The sequence below is a fragment of the Pipistrellus hanaki genome (assembly GCF_964339955.1).
Source record: "Pipistrellus hanaki genome assembly, chromosome: 17".
Taxonomy (NCBI): Eukaryota; Metazoa; Chordata; class Mammalia; order Chiroptera; family Vespertilionidae; genus Pipistrellus; species Pipistrellus hanaki.
Genome location: NC_140519.1, coordinates 9,334,084 through 9,349,220, shown reverse-complemented (window position 1 = coordinate 9,349,220; position 15,137 = coordinate 9,334,084).

Below are 15,137 nucleotides of genomic sequence, written 5' to 3'. Positions count from 1 at the left end.
GGTCCAGGGCAATGGCAGGCCGCTAAGCTCGGTGAGGAAAACAGATGGGGTAAGGAGTAGCCATCCTATACTTGTTTTCTTCTAGACATTTTATAATTTTCATTTTTTAAAATAAATAATCTCGATTTTAATTTTCAGTGCTCCGTTTTGAGATTTCGAGTTAACTTTTATATACGATGTGAAGTGAGGATCAAGCTTTATTTTATTATTATTATTATTATTTTTTAATTGATCCACTGTTCTAGCCTCATTTGTTCGAAGATCTGTGTTAGAGGGAACAAGACGGAAAGGTGTCTGCTTTGCCCTCTGCTCTGTGCAGAAGAGGATTTCCAGGCCAGCCGTGGTGATGGCAGAGGCGGAGGGGAGCCTCGGGGGAGAAATGGGCTGCGAGGGACCCACCCAGGGGCCCTCCTGGGAAAGCACCCCAAGGACCTCCGCCACGAAGCCGGCCCCCGGAAGCCGGGTGCAGGCCGGCCGGGAGGGCCCGGCGGGCGTCTCTCCGGCTCCTCAGAGATTTGCCCGGCCTTGCGTAAGGTGCAGATTAGGAAAGCATTAGGTAACGCGGGTGGCCGGAGCGGGTTACACAGCCACCTGGCGCGGGGCCACGGAATGCGGCCTGCGGGGATGGCCTTGCAGGGCGAGTCAAATAGCGCTGGAACCAGGACAGGGACGGCTTCCTCTCTCCCTCCTGCCGCCAGGAGGGAGATCCTGCCTGTCCGGCAGGTCCCAGGAGCCTGCTCCGTGTCCCAAGGCGGGGGGAGGTGGGAGAGAAAACAGGGAGCGGTGGCGGCTGCGTAATTTAACGCATTTTAAGAAGGAGGCACGTTGCCGAGCCTTTGCCTAGCAGTGTTTCCCAAACTTTTGACATGTGTGTACCCCTTCTATAATTTTCGTAACGCTGAGGACCCCTCGTACTCATGAGAACGTAGAATTAGGCGCAGCTGAGCACGGTGCAATGCATATCCCCACCGAACTCCGGTGCAACGCGTACCCCCACCGAACTCTTCCCGTACCCCTGGGGGTATGCGTACCGCACTTTGGGAAACACTGGGAAGGTTAGCAACAAATAAAAGTGCACTCCAGTCTTCCCGCCTCCCCAGGACCACTTAGATGTTTGACCCCCACTGTCCTGGCCCCGGGACCCAGGAGGGACCCCACAGGAAGCTGCTTGTTTCAAAAATAAACACTGTTGTGGCTCAAATACTTGGTGATCATTTCCTATGAGCTCACACATGTGCCCATTCGTAAGCTCTGGGCACGATCCCTGCCCGCGTGGTGTTCACTCTCAAGCTGTGGGAGGCGAGAATTCTCCTGTCTCACAGGCGAGAGGGAAACTAGCCTTCACCGAGGCCTCTCTGTGCCAGGCACTGGGTCAGGGGTCTCCAGACTCTGTCAGATTTATTCCCACGGCAGCTCTGCAAGAGCGAGATGGGCTTCTTCATTGCTAATGTGGAAATTGGGGCTCAGAGAGGTTAAGTAACCTACACTAGGTTGCACAGCTAGTAAGTGTCAGAGCTGGGGCACGAACTCAAGACTGGCAGACTCCAGGGACTGTGAGCGTTCGCTAAGGATTTGCCACGCTCAATACCAAGAGCTCTGCTGGGGCTGGGGGCTGGGGGACAGAGAGAAGGAGCCACAGTGTCTAACAGCAGAAGTTTGAGGGGGAACAGAAATAACCATGATGCTGAGATGATGCAGACAATGCCATGGACCCCAGAGGGTCTGGGTAGCGCGTGGAGGAGGAGGCAGGAGAGCCTGGTCTTGAAGGACAGAGGCCCGCATCCTGCAGATATGGGGGTGGGGGAAGGACATCCTGGAGGCAGAGAACAGCGGTGGGAATAGCGGCAAACCAGCATTTATGTGCCACGCCTGGACGCGCTCTGCAAATATTAGCTCATTTCGTCCCTACAATAGCCCTAAGAGGTAGATGTTATAATTTCCTGTATTTCACGGGAGCCCGAGAGGTCCAATAACTTGATTATGGTGGCATGGGGCTGGGGGATAATGGAGCCAGGGCTTAAACCTGGAGTAATATGTTTTCGGGGGCAGCTGGGTGGAGGGTCAGACTGAGAAGGGAGGTTGCGCTGGGCCGAGGAGTCTGTCCTTTGTCCAGGGGCCTTGTGAGCTCCGGAGGGTTTAGGGTTGGGGAGTGATGTCATCAGACCTGAATTTAGGCAGATGACGTGGGCCGGGAAGGCAGCCTGGGCAGGCGAGAACAGATGGAGCGAGTGGCAGGGAGAAGCCACATCCCACAGGCTGTATCACACCTAGGCCAACCATTGCTCTGGTCCAGAGAGCCATCTTGCCTGAGGCTCCTGACCCATCACTGCCTCCAAGGCACTCCTGCTCCCTGCCATCCCCTTGCAGGCTCGGCTGTCCACCCTGCATCCTAGGGGGACTAGGAGCCCAGGAGGTGGGGATGGATGGAAGATCTGTTTTTCTCATGGATATTTCTCAATGCTTAGCACACATAACATCAAAATATATATATATTTTTTAACATGAATAAATTGTCACGTTTAGACACTTGGGATAAGCAAATTGTTAGTTTGTAGCTAAAAATATTAGAGTCATTTTTATTTTTGAATCATAAAATGGAGGGCAGCCCAGAAACAAAACACTCTCTCTTCCGGCCCCCCGCAACTGCTTTTAAACTTAAATGGTATGTAAGATGCTTTGGGGGAGAACTCAAGAGAGGTGAAATCTCCGATGTGTCACAGTTTTGATGACCAGGTCTATTTGGGGGGCACGGGTTACTGACATTCTGGAGAATGCTTTGCAGCAATTAAAAAAAAATAATAACCATTTAAAAAAATAGTTTCGATTTACAGAATATTGCAAAATGGTCTAGAGAGGTTCACTCTATACTCTGTGCCCCGTTCCCCTACTCCTAATGTCATGTATTAGTATGGTGTTTTTCAAACAATTAAGGAACCAATACCGGTATATTATTGACTGATACCCATAGTTTATTTAGATTTCCTAAGGTTTTACGGGGTCCCATCCAGGAAGCGTGTCATCTCCTTAAGCTCCTCTTTTGGTGTGACAATTTCTCAGACTTTTTTTTTTTTTTAATGACCTTAGCAATTTTGAGGAGTACTGATTGGTCAGGGATTTTGTAGACTGAGCATGTCAAACTCACGGCCTGCACACCTTGCTTTTGACATGCTTGTCGACTCTTCCTTAATTGGGGCTTGTTTGATGCTTTTCTCATGATAAGTCTGGAGGTAAGGTACCAAGTTTGGGGAGGAAGACCATGAAGACCCGATTTGCACTTCTTTATTTTATTGATTTTTTTTTTTTTTTTTTTACAGAGAGGAATTGAGAGGGATAGAAAGTTAGAAACATCAATGAGAAAGAATCATCAATCAGCTGCCTCCTGCACACCTCCCACTGGGGGTGTGCCTGCAACCAAGGTACATGCCCTTGATCGGAATCGAACCAGGGTCCTTTCAGTCCGAAGGCTGACGCTCTATCCACTGAGCCAAACCGGTTTCAGCTGCACTTCTTTTTAAGGCCTCAGTTCAGTTAGTTTAGATGAAGATGTGTGTGGCTGACGTGTTGTGCTTGCAAGACTGCCATGCTGATAAGGGACAAGAGGACCTGAATCCCAAATCGAAACCAACACTAAGTCACACAACCCCTGACTTCCTTCTCCCCCTGCCCCTCTCCCCCAAACAAGAGCACTGCCATGTCTGGATCTTCATAACTCACATGTGTCAAACACAAGGCCCGCGGGCCAAATCCAGCCCGCCAGGCCTTGCAATGTGGCCCGCACCGCGCTGTCATCACTGCACTCCGCTGTCAGTTTATGACATTGTCAGTTTATGACTGTTCAGTAAACCATTCGGCCTGAGATTTAGGCTGGATTTTAGATTTTGGCCCCTTCTCTGATTGAGTTCGACACCCCTATTAACTCTTTCCGACAGAACGACACTGGCCCCGAAGGAGCCAGGAGGCTGTTGCATCCCTGGCCTCTTCCCCACGCCTCTTCCTGGTTCAGTGTTCTTCCTGAAAAATCTTAGGATCAGAAGGGAGGCGTGTGGTTCTGTTCTCAAGGGTCTGTCCAACCAGGAAGGCCCCCCTCTCTCACGCACTTATTAAATTCCAGGAGCCATGCTTGGGTGCAAAGATGGCCGAGACAGGACTGCTGCTCTAAGAGCTGAGGTTGGAAGGAGAGACACACCATGGACGAAAGCTGTCAGTGGTCATAGGCCTTGCAAGGGGAGGTCATTCTTTCCGGTTTGCGTGAAGCTTGTCAATCAAACAGGATGGAGCAGTATCGGATGCCAATAAAGTGAGCATGCTAACAGGCGGGGCCCCGGATGGAAGAGGGATTTATAATAGCAAGGATGGTCTGTCCCAGGTACCACCAGCCTTTCGATGAATGAGTGGTGTCTTCTCCCCTCCCAGGTCTGCGTGTGTGATGGCAAACGGCCTGCTCGCACCCAGGCTGGCCCGCAGAGATAACCCAGCTTATCCAGAGCCTGTGCCACGTTGTACCAACCCTAATCCTTAAATCCTTGGCTCTTTTCCCCAAAGCTTATGTCAAGCCACCCCTCGGAGAGGGCAGGGCGGTGCTTAGCAAAGTGCCCTGCGTTTCCAGCCAGGAGGTCTGGGTTCACGTTGAGATGAATGAAAATTGCCTCTCTCTGGGGGACATCTACAAAAAGCCAGCTTTTATGCTCAACGCCTTCCTCTAATCCTCCAAACAGTATGAGATAGTAATCACATGGCTGAGAGCCACTCATTATTGAGCATTTATTAGGTGTCAGGCCTGCTTAAAGAGCTCCACATGGATTACCTCGTTGAATTTCACAATTGCCCTCTTGGTGTGCGTGGCTTCAGCAGGGAGCTAGCGCCATTTTAACCTCTGCAACCACCCAGGCGTAGATTCAGGTACAGACCATTTCCCAGCATGCCCCTCCCGGTCATCACTGTTCTCTCCCCACCTCTAGAGCAACCATCTTCTGACTCCTAGGCACAGTAGGTGAGGTTGGCCCATTAAAAATAGGAATTACTCTTATTAAGGCAGACTTCACAGAGCAACATGAACCACTTCACAGGAACCATCCAGTGGCACTGACCGCATTCACAGTATTGTCCCACCATCCCTTCCATCTGGTTCCCAAACACTCCCATCATCGCCAAGGGAACCCTGTACTCACTGAGCAGTTGGCCCATTTTTAAAAAAATATATATTTTATTGATTTTTTTTACACAGAGCAAGAGAGGGGGTAGAGAGTTATAAACATCGACGAGAGAGAATCATCGATCAGCTGCCTCTTGCTGGGGAGGTGCCTGCAATCAAGGTACATGCCGTTGACCGGAATCCAACCTGGGACCTTTTAGTCCACAGGCCAACGCTCTATCCACTGAGCAAAACTGGTTTCGGCCAGTTGGACCATTTTTAAACATCAGATAAATGAGTCTCGCAGTGGGTGCCCTTCTGGGTTTGATTTCCTTCCCTCAACAGGCATTTGTGGGGCCACCCATGATGTAGGTACAGTGCATACCAGTATCATTCCCATTCTATAGATGAGCAAACTGAGGCACAGGGAGATTGAATAACCTGCTCCCTGTCATTCTCCTGGCAAGCAGTTGAGCTGTGGGCCTGGCCTGTGGTTCCTGGAGTGGGTGCCACACTGCAGGGCAGGACTGAGCTCCAGGGAGGGAGGCAACAAGTGGAAGTTAACCCGCCAGGGTTTCAGCGCGATTCCTGGGACTGCCAAGCCCAAGCTGTTGCCCACTCGGCCATCTTCCCCTCCACTAGACGAGTGGCGTGGGCCTTTCTTTGTGCCTCAGTTTCTCAGTCTCAATAAAGCTTCTGAACTTTCCCTGAGGGGCTGTGGGAGGCTTGGTTGAGAGCCTTTGTGGAGTTGGGGTGCACACAGACACAGCCATTAGGATTTAGTTGACTTGATGATGTCCTGGTTCTTTTTTGGACAGGCCCATGAGGAGAGCCCTCCCTGCTTAGGAGTAGGGGGAGGGGAGAGGGAGGGGCCTGTGGGAGCCCCACCCCTCCTCTTCGCTCCGAGGGTTCATAGAGCTTTAGAACCTCGGTGCTGAACTCCAGCCAGAGGTCCCGTGTCAAACACCTGACCTCCAGGGTCTCCGCATTGGAGGAAGTCCATCTTCTGAAATCCCGCCCCCACCCCTCTGGTGGCCAGGATCTGCGTCCTCTGGGCAGGCCCTGCTGAAGTCCCAAAGGACGGCTCTGCCATCATTTATGTAGTTAGTTGCTCTAACTGGTTTAGCTCAGTGGATAGAGTGTCAGCCTGCAGACTGGAAGGTCCCAGGTTCGATTCGGGTCAAGGGCATGTACCTTGCTTGCGGGCACATCCCCAATAGGGGGTGTGCAGGAGGCAGCTGATTGATGTTTTGCTCCCATCAATGTTTCTAATTCTCTATCCCGTTCCCTTCCTCTCTGTAAAAAAAAAAAAAAAAAAAAAAAAAAAAAAAAAAAAAAAAAATCAAATATATATATATATATATATATATATATATATATATGTGTGTGTGTGTGTGTGTGTGTGTGTGTGTGTGTATGTTACCTCTTGGTCCAGAAATCAGATTAGGAGGAAAAAAGAAAGTTCAGTGACCAGACATGGACAAGAGTGCTCTCGGGGTGTGTGTGCTCTTTGTTGAAATGAGTCCCCGTTATTTATCCAGGGCCAGAAAGCTAGCCTATTGTCATCTCCCATGAGGTTGACTTTAGGGTTCCTGTCCTGTGAATGAATGTAGAACATGTCGTATCGTGAAATGTCTTCATTCTGAATGACAACAGTCACCTCTGTCAGACATGGAGGTTCCTGGACAGTCAGCCCCGTGGCGTTCTGACCGTGGGTGTGGCAGCCTCCTAGTCCTGCTCTATTATCCCTCCGGCACCAAGCCTTCCACCGGAGTCTGGTTTAAATCCTAGTGCTTCCCTCTCCAAATGGTTTCTAAGGGGAAACGTGAAAAGAATGTTCCAGAATGCTCTGCTGACCCGGGGATGATCTGTCAGAGCCGTTTCCTGGATTACGGCCTCTTCCCCCATCAGCAAATCCTGTGACACAGCCTCCCGTCAGCTGTAAGCCCTGATGTGGGAAAAAGAGCTGACACGCAGGGCCCGTTCTCATAACGCTGACATTTCTCATGAATAGCAAATTCCTCAGTGTGGACAGTTGACCAAGACCAGGAATTCTCATTAGCTGGTGATAATCAGCATGACTCTGACCTCGGAAGGCGGCGGGGAGGGGAGGCCGTCCGTGTGGGCAGGGCCGACCCACGGAGAGCTGAGCAGGGTCTGGCCAGAGTGGCTGCTGAAATACTAACATGCTCTGCTTGGCGGGTAACTCCCTTCACCTTCCCAAAGGCTCCGGCCTTCCTCGGACCACCATCCTCGCCCAACCCAGCAGCCGCAGGGTCACCGGAGGCCTGGCAAAGCCTCCCGGACAAGGCCAGGCGGGGGTCTGACCCTCCTCCGGCGGCTCTGTGGCAAAGGGGTGGTAAACACATTGCGTGTCTCTCCTGGCTGTGGCGACAGCCCCTTCCTGAGGCCCTGATGAGACTAGAAGGCCCCCACCTTCTTCCTGTTTCCCCAAGAATTTGACCTCTGGTCCCATTTCTGTGGATTTGAAGGACGTTTAGGAAATGAGTTAAACTGATCGCTTCCCACCCAGAAGCCCATTCCCACCCGCCTCACGTCCGCACTCCCAAACACTCAGCACTGATGTCCCACTCCCCACCCCCTTACCCTCATCTCTGCAGCATTTCCTGGTTTTCCCCAACAGAATTAGTCACTTCCTTCTCTGTGTTCCCATAAGGTTAGAAGCCATCACATCTCGGCGATCCAGTTTCATGCTATGAACACAGCGATTTCCCCTTACAGACACATGAAAGCTGGTGACTGCTGCTTTTTCTCCTTTTGCACTGGCTTCTGGGAAGCTCAGAGCCCAGGGTGTCGCTCCCCTTGATCTAGTCATGTGTGCTTTGTGAATTAATTTTCTTCCTGGCTTTATCTTACCTTAATCTTTCTCCCCTCCATTGCTTTATATACTAGAGGCCTGGTGCACAAAATTCATGCATGGAGGGGGGGTTCCCCTTAGCCCAGCCTGCACCCTCTCTAATTCGGGACCCCTGACATCCCTCTCACAATCCTGGACCACTGGCTCCTAATCCCTCACCTGCCTGCCTGCCTGATCACCCCTAAACCACCCCCCAACACACACCAGCCTGATCGCCCCTCACTGCTTCTGCCTGCCAGCTTGATCGCCCCTCACTGCCTCTGCATGCTGTCCTGATGGCCCCTAACTGCCTCCCCTGTTGTTCTGGTTGCCCCCTACCAGCCTGGTCACCCCCAGTTGCCCGCCCCCCCCTCTATTTTGGTTGCCCCCAACTGCCCTCCCAAGACTGGTTATAGGCAGCCATCTTATGAAGGTGTGAGGGTCAATTTGCATATTACCTCTTTATTATATAGGATATCTATATTATATTTATCTATGTGCCCTACTTCAAATTAAAAGAAGTTTTTTTTTTCATTATCAACTTTAATGAGGTCTAATTTACATAAATAAAATGCGTCCATTTTAAATATACAGTTGATGAGTTTAACAAATGTAGGCATCCATGTAGCCACCATCATAACAATGATGTGGATCACATTCCATGAGCCCCATGTTCCCTTGTCCCCCTTCCTATTCCATTGCCACCCTCCCTCCACCCCCTATCACCATTCTAGATACCACTGCTCTGCTCTCAGCCACTACATCTTGGGTTTGCCTTTTCCTGGAGTTTCATATAAATAGAAACATAAGTGATACATATGGTGATCTATGCGTAGTGGTCTTTGTGATGGGTTTTATTCACTTGGCTTTTGAGATGAACCTATGTTTTTGGTTTGTCAGCAATGGTTCCTTTCTATCGCTAGGACAATGATCGGCAAACTCATTATTCAACAGAGCCAAATATCAACAGTACAACGATTGAAATATCTTTTGAGAGCCGAAAACCGACTTCTTCACACGGGCCATGAAGTTTCAGTCGCACTGTACGTGCGCACCCACACATGGTATTTTGTGGAAGAGCCACACTCAAGGGGCCAAAGAGCCTCATGTGGCTCTCGAGCCGCAGTTTGCCGACCCCTGGCTTAGAAGTAGTCCATTGTGTGACTATATCACAGTTTGTTTTTGTTATTCTATTGACAGACACATGAGCTATTTTAATTTCTGGGTAATATGAATAAAGCTGCTTTCAGTATTTGTATATACATTTGAGTGTAGTAAAAAAAAGACATTTGGTGTATTAGTTGGGGTTCTCCAGAGAAACTGATTCATTCATTCACTCACTCACTCATTCATTCATACTGAGGAATTGGCTCACATGCTTATAGAGGTTGACAAGTTCAAAGATCTGCAGTCAAGGAAGGGCACATTGTTGCCCCAAGTAAAATTAGAGTAAGCTGGAGACCCAGGAGAACTCCCGACACAGTTCCTGCCACCCAAGACTCAAACCCCAGGAAGAGCTGAGGTTTCAGTGTGAGTCTGAAATATGTCGATGTCCCAGATGGAAGGCAGGCAGGTGGCATTCCCTCTTCCTGGGGGGAAGGTCAGACTCTTTGTTCTATTCAGGTTTTCAAGTAATGGGATGAGATCCACCCACATTAAGGAGGACTGTCTACTTTACTCAGCCTGCTGATTTAAATGTTAATCTTATCCGAAAACGTCCTCAGAGGAACAACGAGGATAATGTTTGGCCAAATAACTGTGGCCCCATCAAGCTGACACATAAAATTAACCATCACATCTGGTGTCAGTAAATACACAAGTAAGTATATAATCTAATGTGATGATTGATTTTGGCTTCGGGGTTTGTCGTCCTTAGTGAGTATGCTTATTTATTAATTAGGAATGAATTCACTTGTGGGGAATTGGAAGTCCAATGTCAATAGCTAAAAGAAATAGATGTTTTTGTTACTCACGTGCAAGAAGTCTGGAGGAACGTGGGTGTGGCATTGCTTTAGCTTCTCAGTGGAGCCACCAGAGACCTGAGCTCTGCCTCTTTTTCATCTTCCATGTTCTGGTGCAGTGGCCATATGACTGCAGGATGGGAGGTAGCTGTCCCCAGGTCTCAGGTCACCAACGAGGCAGAGGAAAGAGGTACAGGGAGGCAGAGGCCCGAGGGAGACAACGGAGTCTGTCCCCTTTTATCAGGAAAGCAGAATCTTCCCAGAAACCACAGCTGGTAGATTTCTCTCTCTATCTCATTGGCTGGAACTGGGTCATGGTACCACCCCCACGTTGCAAGGAAACTGGGGAGCAGGACTGGTTTAGTTCAGTCAAGGAAGGGCCTATCATTACCCCAAGTGAAATCAGAGTTCTGTAGCAATGAAGGAGTGTGGAGTGGGTGCTGGGCAGTAGCTGAGGGCGTCCGCCATTCATGAAACCCATCCTGAAAGCCTCAGAATTGTGCCTCGTGCAGTGTTTGGTTGGGCTGATTTCAGAAGCTCCCTGGGTGGGGAGACAGAGTTGGACCATAAACCAGAGAGGTAGGGGTCTTGGTCCCAGCCCTGCTACTCCCAGCTGGATGATCCCTGAACTTTTCAGAAATTCAGTCTCCCAAGTCTGTAAAATGGGAACAATTCTTCCTAAATTAGGATAATGTCAGGGAGAGCGCTTTGCAAAGGATGAGAAAGGTGTTAGTGAAGACCACCATCACCATGGACCCCGAAAAGGTTGAGCTTTTCTCTCAAATCTCAAATTCTCCAATTTCCACAATGGCCCATGGGGTCCCATTCTTCCAGGGGAGAACTGAGATAGTGCCCACCCTCCTGACTAGACTTCATCCCCACTTCCTTCTGAGCGGCAGGTAGGCAGATGCTATGATCCTCCAACTTCAAAAATGTGTATATTTTTATTGAATTCAGGGAGGAAGGGAGAAATAGAAACATCAATGATGAGAGAGAATCATTGATCAGCTGCCTCCTGCATGCCCCTCACTGGGGATCAAGCCCAGATGCCCTGATCGGGAATCGAACCAATGACCTCCTGATTCATAGGCAGATGCTCAACCACTGAGTCACACTAGCTGATTCTCCAATGTTTCCCCCTGCTCTGAGCACACTTCTAGGGACGGGAGCCTTGGGTGGGATCGCCATGTCGATGCTGCTCCTTCCGGGCCAGCACTGTGTCATGGGGGCTGTTTATTCCGCTGACCCTGCTCTCTGTCCCTCATGAGTCGAAGGTCATCTAATGACCCCCTGGGAAGGGTTTCACCAGACATCACTGTGGCCTGGACATTGGATTCCACATGATGTCCCGATGACACTCCTGGCTCCTAACTTCCCTCTGTCACTCTCTGCCCTCATCTTCTCCTTCCCTTCCCGGCGAATTTTAATGAGCCGTCTTCCCTGTCTTGACATTGCCACTTGACCCCACTGACATTAGCTCTTTAATTGCATTTCCTTTTCTTTCCCCTCATTCTCCACATCCCCATCACTTCCCTGAAATAAATGACCTTCCCAGAAGCCAGGCTCCCTGGGCACGTGCCAGGCCTTCTCTTTCTGTCTTTGCGGTATCTGCCCTCTCCCTGACACAGCCTGGAGCCATCCTTTCTCATCTCTTTCAACCGTCACCCTCCAGCTGACCCTTGGATGTGGGTGTGTCCACTGTTCTGACCTCACCCTATTTCTTGTTTTGGAACACACTCCACCGAAAACTCCTGCTGCGACTGGATGGTGCCCAGATCAGTATTTCCAGCCCAGGTCTCTAGCTCCAGAACATTCTTTACCAGTATGGAAGCTGACGGGCACGGAGGTTAAGGACTGTGTCCATGTTCTCCAGCTGATGATTTCACTGACTTGCCCTCACACTGTCCCAGCTGAGGACTGACGTTCATTAGCGAGCTCGCCCTGTCCTAAGAACTAGCAGTGCTGGGCCCTGGGGTGGCATTTCGTGGTTCCTTTGTTATTCCGGTTATCCCTGTTTCAGAGATGAGGAAACTGAGGACCAGGGAGGAGCAGGAAACCGTCCTTGGTCCTACAGCCTCTAAGTGGTTCCGTGGGGCTTTAAGCTCAGGCCTTCTGACACCAGAGTTAGGACACTCGTTCCACTGTGTATCTCTTTCTTTGAAATCCAGATTTAGACAGATGGCCTTTTCAGACCAATTAGTCCAGGCCATGTGAGCTTTTATGTCATGTTTCTGGGCCAGGGCCCTGTTGGGAATGGTTGCAGCATGGGCCCATGACCGAGCAGTGAGCACGGACGCTGTCTCGAATTAGACTGGGTCAGCAGTAGCCGGCTTGGGTGTTAGCAGCCATGCCATGTCACACAGCGTCAGCCCTGAAATACCTTGGGCGGGCTCCAGGGGGATTCGGGGCCAGCCGGACACGGAAGAAGCCGTGGAAAATCTGCTGTTCCCTGCTGTCCCTTCCTGGTAAGCGGGGGCTCAGATTGCTCCGGGATTACCTGGCCTGTTATAACTGCGGGGGAAGAGAGGAGTTAACCCTCCCGGGCCTTTTGCAAGAAGCCCCGGGCTCTGGTTATTAAAAGTCTGCAGAACGTGGGAGGGAATAAATGGCCCCTTCTGGGCGCCTTGTTAAGCAGCAGAAATGTTTTTCTCTTGGTCAAGCACAGGTGGGGGTTGGAGGCCTGCCCACCAGCGCGCAGGGTTCAGAGGCCGGAGCCAGGCCTTGGGTCTGTGTGCCACATCTTCACTCATTTAGCAAGACCGCTGCTCCCTGGTCTCCTGCATCGGGTTTCTGCCCGGAGCCTTGTGCTCACAGAACTTCTGACCTGCCTTTTCCAATTGCCGCAAGTTTTTCTTTCTTCCTCAGTGGCCATTGCCATACATGAAGGTTTCAAAAAGTCCCAACACACCAAATGAAAACCCAAGTCCCTCCACTCCAGAGAATTAATTGGAATATGTAAATTTCCTCTTCTAAAATCCCCCAATTTCTTCTTGCAAACAGAGCTCTCTGGACGAGATGTAAATCCAATTTTAAATCATTAAAAACAAATGACAGCACAAAAAAGGCAAACCGCAAAAGAAAAAAAAAAGATTAATTCTGTTTTGTCAAAATAAAAACGTATGCTCTTTGAGAGACTCCATTAAGGAAATGAGATGACAAGCCACAAATAGAGAGAAAATATTTACAAGACAATCCAATTAAAAAATGTTAAAAAAAAGTTATACTTTCGTGAAGAATACATATGAATGACCAACAAGTCTGCGGAAAGATGCTCGTATTTATTAGTCATCAGGGAAATATTGATGCATACCCACTGGAATGACTGACATTACAAAGACTGACAAGGCCAACTACTGGTGAGGATCTGGAGTAAGTGAACTTTCACACTCTGCTGGTGGGAAGGCAACACAAGATAATTTAAAAAATATATATGATAAAGATGTTTGTTATATTTAGACTAGAGGCCTGGTGCATGAAATTTGTGCATGGGGAGGAGGGGGTCCCCTCAGCCCAGCCAGCACCCTCTCCAATCTGGGACCTCTCTGGGGATGTCTGACTGCCGGTTTAGGCACAATCCCAGAGATTGGGACTAAACCAGAAGTTGGACATCCCTCTCACAATCTGGACTGCTGGCTCCTAACCACTCACCTGCCTGCCAGCCTGATCACCTCCAACTGCACACCCGCGCCCCCCCCCCCCCCCCCGCCTGGCCTGGTTGCCCCCAACTGCCCCCCCTCCCTGCTGGCCTGGTCGCCCCTAACTGCCCTCCTCACCGATCTGGTCACCCCATGCAGCCTGCTGGTCAGTAGTTTGTTCATCCCTCACTAACCCCCCTGCCTGCCTGGTCGTCCCATGCAGCTGCTGTGTGGTTGTTACTGTTAATGTTTGGTCATCCCGTCTGGTTGTGAGGGCCCTGGCTTTTTATATATATTAGAATTAGTCAACTGGACTTGATTGAGATGATCTCCATTTTCAGACTACACTCTTAAGTATTGTAGTCAGGGGTGGAATGCATGCCTTCCTCTGGCCGTTAGATCCAGTCAGTGTTGGCTTTGGCCAGTCAATTCATAGAGCTTCTTCACATCCTGTCGGATTTGGTGCCTGTTGGCCTTGATGTCCACGATGGGCACCAGTGTGACCTTGATCTTCATGGCCAACTTCATGGTCAGGGAACTTGATGATGGCAGATAGTCAGGCCTGTTCCTCCTGGGGATGCTCTTCTGAGGTTACTGGTGCTGCCGTCGGAGCCACGTCTTGGGCTGATGGAAAGAGGTTTCGGTGGCTTTGGGCACCTTTCAGCACTGTCTTCCTCTTCCCTGAAGCCTTTGCTTTAAATTAGATTTCCTTTAGGAATAGAGCTTCCTTTTTCGCTTTTGGTGCCATCTTCATACAAATCTGGAAACCACACTGGGAAACAGTTTTGTAGTTTCTTGTGAAGTTAAACATATACTTTCTGTGGGACCCATCGATCCCTAGATAAATGAAAAATCTATGCCCACACATACACATGTATGTGTGTGTTTTCCGCAGCTTTACTTGTAACAGCCCCAACCAAGAAACATGATCACTGGTAACTGGATAAAAATAGCAACACCTCCACGCATTGCTCAGCAAAGGAAAAAAACTATTGATACGTGCGATGACGTGGGTGAATCCTCAAATTGTTATGCTCTGTAAAAGCTGCATACCTTATGATTCCAAAAGTTTAGTGACAGAAATCAGGTCAGTGGTTGCTGGAGGCTGGGAAAGGAAAAGAGAAGGGGCTGACTGCCAGGAAGCACAGGAAACCTCTTGGGGATGATGGAAATGTGCTGTTGGGCACATGACTGCATAGGCCAAACCTCATGTAACTATCTTTAAAAGGATCAACTTCATTGCATGTACTAGTATGTATATAAAACCTCAAGGAAACTAACAACAAAAGAAGAAGTGATAAGAAGCATTCTGAGCCCAGGCTTTGGAATCAGTGGGTTTAAATCCCTGAGTTCCACATGGCATCTTTGCGACACTAAGCAGATGTTTTGACCTCTCTGTGTGTCCATTCCTACATTTGTGAGGTGGAGTGTACTGGTTAGGGCAGGCTAATTGCTTCATGGTTCAAGAAGGTGTTTTTTGTTTACATAACAGTGTAAGGTGGTTGCAAGTTATTGTAGGTTGTGCACCATGTAGTCATTTGAGGATCATGGCT